The 6,386-nt window shown below is 44.5% G+C and overlaps 1 non-coding gene and 1 pseudogene across 1 annotated transcript; both read right to left on the minus strand.

Moving 5' to 3' along the window:
• Positions 1-3,170: 3,170 nt before the first annotated feature.
• Positions 3,171-3,289, minus strand: LOC139911514 (5S ribosomal RNA). The gene has a single exon (XR_011784615.2). It is a non-coding gene; the product is annotated as a 5S ribosomal RNA (ribosomal RNA).
• A 392-nt stretch (positions 3,290-3,681) lies between these two features.
• Positions 3,682-3,790, minus strand: LOC144541364 (5S ribosomal RNA; annotated as a pseudogene).
• Positions 3,791-6,386: the final 2,596 nt, after the last annotated feature.

Here is a 6,386-nt window from a genome sequence, read left to right on the forward strand (position 1 = left end):
CAGTCTGAAGTCTCATCAGCCTCTGTATCTGGATTATCATCCGCATTTATCTTTATAATTTTCATTCTAATTTCCCTCTCTTTTTGTCTTGTTTTATAATTTAAATTCTTAGCATATCTAATCGTTTTGAGCTTAATAACAGCTTTTACATCTTCCCACCAATCAATTATATTCTCTCTATAAGAGGCTTTTGAGACTTCAGACTGAACCAGATTTATGATCATATTCCTGTATTCTTCTCTCTTTAAGAGACTAACATTTAAACACCAAAGCCCACCACTTTTACTCTCTGCCATGTCGCCTAAGGCAAAGCTTAGGATGGCGTGATCACTCAGAGCAGTGAGTTTATACCCGATATTATTTATCTTATTTATCAATTCAGTTTTAGTCAGACATAAATCAATTCTACTTTGTTTTGCAACACCCAAAACCACCTGCACTCTTGAATAGTCTCTCCTGATTGGATTTTTAGTTCTCCATACATCACACAAATTTTTACTATTCATTATTTCTACGAGGGTAGCTCTAGACATGTCAGCCTTGAAAGTCGTTGTGTCTGACACGTCTAGTCTACTGCATTTTACATTAAAGTCTCCTACCACAATACAATTTTCTCCGACCTTTTCCCCCACCTTCCTGAAAAAAACCTCCCTTTCTACCTCCTTGTTGGGAGCATAAATATTTAACAAATTATATATCACACCTTCATACTTGAACTCTATTAATAATATCCTACCTTTTAAATCGCTATAGATTAATTTTACATCACTCACACATCTGCTTGTAATCAAGACCGCTACTCCACAAGATTTATCCCCCCCATTGTTCATGAAAAAGTGTCCATTCCACTTTTTCCTGCACTCCCGTGCCTTTTCATCGTCCCAATGCGTTTCTTGCAGACATATGATGTCTGCCTTACACAGTTCAATTGTCTTTTCAAATTTCTCAATTGCTCTTACTCCATTTATATTAATTGAAGCAAGAAACAACATAATTAATATTAAGGGGAAATTAATCATACTCTCTCTTTTCTCCCCCTTACCTCTCTTCTAGTCTCTTTCCATTTAGCAAATCTCTTTCTTCCAGCCGCCACCTCGTGAAAGTCCATCTCCTCCGCCTCAGACTGCGACCTGGAGCTTACGCTCTCCGCCACACTCTCTGGAATCATCAGCCGGCTCTGATCGTCCATGTCGTTCTCCGCTCTCTCATCTGCTTCCTCCTGCCGCTCCTCACGACCCTCCTCCTGTAGCGGGATCGAGTCCACAGCTACACCCGCCGCACTCCGACCTCCACTCCGACCTCCACTCCGACCTCCGCCCCGGGTCCGGACCTGGCCCTGGCTCTTTCCGCCTTGGCCGTCCATCTGGTTCTGGTTCCGGGCCTGGCTCAGCCTGGACAGCTTCCCCCTTGAAGTACTCCCCCTAGCTCCTATTCCTTTAGGAGCCGCCGGCACTCGGAAGTTTCCCCCCGAGGGACCAGGCACGGGATTTCCCCTCATGGTCGCAGTCGACCCAAGGGGTACACTGTCCAGACCGCTGCTGATGTTATCCTCCTCCATCCCGCTCTGCTCAGCTCCCGAGCCCTGCCCCTGGGCGCAGCCCGACGAAGCGTCACTGCTGTCTCCCTCCTCCTCCTCAGGATCTGTGCCGTCGCAGGTGTCGTCCTGTTCGTTCTGCTGCTGACATTCACACTTCTCTTTTCTTTTTTCACATCCCGCGCAGACCATCATTTCTCCTTGGCACTCCCTTGCGTAGTGCCCCGGTTGGTCACATTTATGGCACTTAAAGTCCGGGCATTCTCTTAAAATGTGCCCCGGCTGAATGCACAGCCTGCACACTTTAACCTGGTTATCATGTATGACTCTGAAGTATTCAGTTCCTTCTAGAGTCTCGAATTTCGTCGAATAAGGCAGAGATTACACGGTCCCATTGAACTTGACTCGACAGAATCTTGTGCCGTCAAAAATGTCCGTTCCAGCCCATCTCCGCCTTTTAATAGGCGAAATCGCCTTCACTCCCCACACACTCAGCTTTGCCATTATGTCCTCGTCCGTGATATAAGTAGGCAAGTTGAGAAATGAGACTACCATTTCGTCCCTTGCAACTTCCTTTGCCATTATTTGAGATCTTTTGATTTTAAAGCCATCTAATAGTCTTTCTTTCCCTTTTGGGTTGCTCATTGTCAGTTCGTATTTATTTTGTCCCTTGAAGCGGCAGCCAATTACTTTCCCACATGTTTCTTTCACTGCGTTCAATAGTTCCATCATCGTTACTCAATCTTCTCCCACAATCTCCACATTGAGATTGAGGGTTTTGTCCAAAATTTTCTCTGCAATCAAGTCATCACTCACATTCTTATTTCTCGTGTCCTTTTCCATTCCTGGTCGATCTGCCGTGTTGTCTGTCCTCTCTTTCAGTAAGTCCAATTCGGTGTTCTTGCTCGTAGTGATTTTGCTCGTTCTAGGTCGGTTTGCCGTGTCGTCTGTCCGTTCTTTCGCCGGATCCAAAACGCCGTCAGGTCTCGTGGTCGGGTTATCCGTTCTTGGTCGATTTTCCATGATGTCCGTCCGAAAGCACGTCGAGGGGAAATACCCCCGAACAGCGAAAGCTGCCGGGGGAAGACAAAACACACACGGGGTTCAACAAACACACTACAAGCTCACACAACACAAACAGGGAGCACACTCTCTCAATCCAGGAAGTTGTCGGGAATCAAAGGCTGCTGGGAAAATACTGCTCTCTAGCACACAGGGTGGTTCAGAGTGGTATGGCCGTAAGCAATTGAGGCGGCGGCAGGGAGGCCCTTTATACACGGCTTAGCCTGTGCCTACTGCAGGGCCTTTTGAAAACCGGCCACCAAATGGGCCTATTTCTCTGCCCTCTATTATCATTGACGCCCTCAGCCGTTGTGCTCACCGGGAGCAAGGCCGCAGTCTTTTCTCTCCCCTACATTTGCGCTGTTCAGCGACGGCAGGGACACAAATGCATGCTGTGATAAGTTTGCAGCCTCCCCAAGGGAAAGCCAGCTGTTGCTGGCACACGGGACGTGATGTCGTCCTTGTACTTCCTCTGCAAAAGTGACTGCACTGCCGCTGGCCAGCACTGTTGTTCGAGGCCACCTGTCTCCCCCGGAGAGGGAGCAGCGCCCTCTGCTGCCTAGAAAGATGAAAAAGCTTACAGCACCTGGTATTCCCAGGCGGTCTCCCGTCCAAGTACTAACCAGGCCCGACCCTGCTTAGCTTCCGAGATCGGACGAGATCGGGCGTGTTCAGAGTGGTATGGCCATAAGCAATTGAGGCGGCGGCAGGGAGGCCCTTTATACACGGCTTAGCCTGTGCCTACTGCAGGGCCTTTTGAAAACCGGCCACCAAATGGGCCTATTTCTCTGCCCTCTATTATCATTGACGCCCTCAGCCGTTGTGCTCACCGGGAGCAAGGCCGCAGTCTTTTCTCTCCCCTACATTTGCGCTGTTCAGCGACGGCAGGGACACAAATGCATGCTGTGATAAGTTTGCAGCCTCCCCAAGGGAAAGCCAGCTGTTGCTGGCACACGGGACGTGATGTCGTCCTTGTACTTCCTCTGCAAAAGTGACTGCACTGCCGCTGGCCAGCACTGTTGTTCGAGGCCCCCTGTCTCCCCCGGAGAGGGAGCAGCGCCCTCTGCTGCCTAGAAAGATGAAAAAGCTTACAGCACCTGGTATTCCCAGGCGGTCTCCCGTCCAAGTACTAACCAGGCCTGACCCTGCTTAGTTTCCGAGATCGGACGTGTTCAGAGTGGTATGGCCGTAAGCAATTGAGGCGGCGGCAGGGAGGCCTTTTATACAAGGCTTAGCCTGTGCCTACTGCAGGGCCTTTTGAAAACCGGCCACCAAATGGGCCTATTTCTCTGCCCTCTATTATCATTGACGCCCTCAGCCATTGTGCTCACCGGGAGCAAGGCCGCAGTCTTTTTTCTCCCCTACATTTGCGCTGTTCAGCGACGGCAGGGACACAAATGCATGCTGTGATAAGTTTGCAGCCTCCCCAAGGGACAGCCAGCTGTTGCTGGCACACGGGACGTGATGTCGTCCTTGTACTTCCTCTGCAAAAGTGACTGCACTGCCGCTGGCCAGCACTGTTGTTCGAGGCCCCCTGTCTCCCCCGGAGAGGGAGCAGCGCCCTCTGCTGCCTAGAAAGATGAAAAAGCTTACAGCACCTGGTATTCCCAGGCGGTCTCCCATCCAAGTACTAACCAGGCCCGACCCTGCTTAGCTTCCGAGATCGGACGAGATCGGGCGTGTTTTTTTTTTTTATCTTTTATTATCAAAAAATAGGATTTTGAACATACATTTTCTTATTTACATTATTCACAACACATATATAGACTCAGGCAAAAAGACAAAATATAACACAAATGAAAATACAAGACCAAAAATCAAGCGTAAAAATAAAAGACACACAAAACCAACACTTTCAACAAAAGATAAATACATTACTCATACATACATGACAAAAATAAAGTAAGTCAAAAAAAAACAAATGAAACAAAAGAAACTACATCCTTCCATACAGCATACATAGAGAAACCCTACCACTGCCTTAACAGTGACAAAGGTTCCACATTAAATAGGCAACTTTTTTTAACATAAAAACAGATATTCCACAACAAAAAGAACATAATTTTCCATTTTACCAATTCCACACAAGGTTTTTGTTATCATCCAGCGTGATGAGCGAATTGTCTTTCAGAAATAGCTCTTTGAAATTAATTACACCACAAATCCATCTGTTTCTGACATCTTTTCTCATTACACCTTTAAAGATGTTCCACACACTTGCTATTTTGTTTTCGTAATGAGCTATATTTCTTCGTTGCCTTATCGCCCATCTTGCATGGCTCAAAACATAATTACACAAATTTACATTTTTTACAACATTTTTATCACAAACTCCAAACAATATTATTCCACACCACGAAACCTTGTCATCAAACACAAAACCTAAACCCTTTGATAACAGGGTTTTCAATTTGTCAAAAAAAACATCTAAGCCTACACACTCTACTAACATGTGTTTTAAATTTTCAGGCTCTAGCTTACACACATCACAGTCTCTGCTTATGTTCTTATCCATTTGATGTACTATTACATTGGTATATATTTTGTTATGTCTTATTTTGAAATCATTGTCTTCACATTCCAAGCTATTTTCTTTTACTCTCCAATTCCCCCATACTCTCTTCTGATCTTTTTCAGGCATGACATTTCTCCAGAATTTCAGGGAAGCCGGCAGCTGCAGCTCCTTTGCTACAAAACATTTATATATTTCTTTGGTTTTCAATACACTCATACATACCCATTGATTGTCTTTAAACACTCTCAGCTCAGGCAACGACTCTGTTCTGCTATCAACAATTTGTTTTTCAATTAACTCGACCCATTGCCTGGGAACACACTCTTTGATTTTTCCTACATAGTTAACAATCGTTCTCCAGGGCATTTCATCATCAATCACATGTACAGTATCATAAACAGCGGCCGGTGGCAAAAACCCCGTCACCACCTCATACATCATGTCTTTCAATTGCCTGATACCTGCTTCAATAAATGTTTTGTTATATAATGTCTGGTTGTTGAACTTAATCTTCTCATTCATAAATATAGGCATTTCTCTTATCACATTAGTATTCCTACACACATAGTCCACATTTACCAAGAATTCAGAATGAGCCGCCATGACTTCCTTATAAAAGTCTGGCAATCCCTCCAACATTGGTTTCTTCAGACTCATCAGTAGTGTGAAATCACCACACCCCATAACACTGTTCAGATAATATTTAAACATGTTTTTCCACCCATAACAATTTTTGTCAAATAAATACTTTAGAATAACTTTCATTCTTAATGCTTTCTTTTTGCAAGTTATATCTACTAGTTTTAGCCCTCCTTGCTCATATTTGCCTATGAGCGTTTTTCTAGCTATTTTACCTACTTTTGCACCCCAAATGAAATTCGTTATCATAGTATTAATTTGGTTGCTGGCCCATACGGGCAGGTCTACCGAAGCCAGTGTGTAAATTAGCTTCGATAAGATTAAGTTGTTTACCACTATTACCTTGCCCTTCAGTTTTAAATCCCTAAGTTTCCATAAGTTTAGACATTTTTGCATTTTGTTTATTACTTCTGACCATAAAGTATCCCTTGCTTTTACGCTGTCTATTCCTATATATATTCCTAATATTTTAATATAATCTTCTTTTATTTTGAACTGGATCTCATTCTTTTCTGGCATACTGATATTAATAAACATGATTTCCGACTTCTCCGTATTTATTTTGGCACCCGAGGCTCTCCCATATAACTCTACTAGTTCTATAACTCTATTAATACTCTCCATATCCCTTACTGT

Source organism: Centroberyx gerrardi, chromosome 10 (assembly GCF_048128805.1).
Source record: "Centroberyx gerrardi isolate f3 chromosome 10, fCenGer3.hap1.cur.20231027, whole genome shotgun sequence".
NCBI lineage: Eukaryota > Metazoa > Chordata > Actinopteri > Beryciformes > Berycidae > Centroberyx > Centroberyx gerrardi.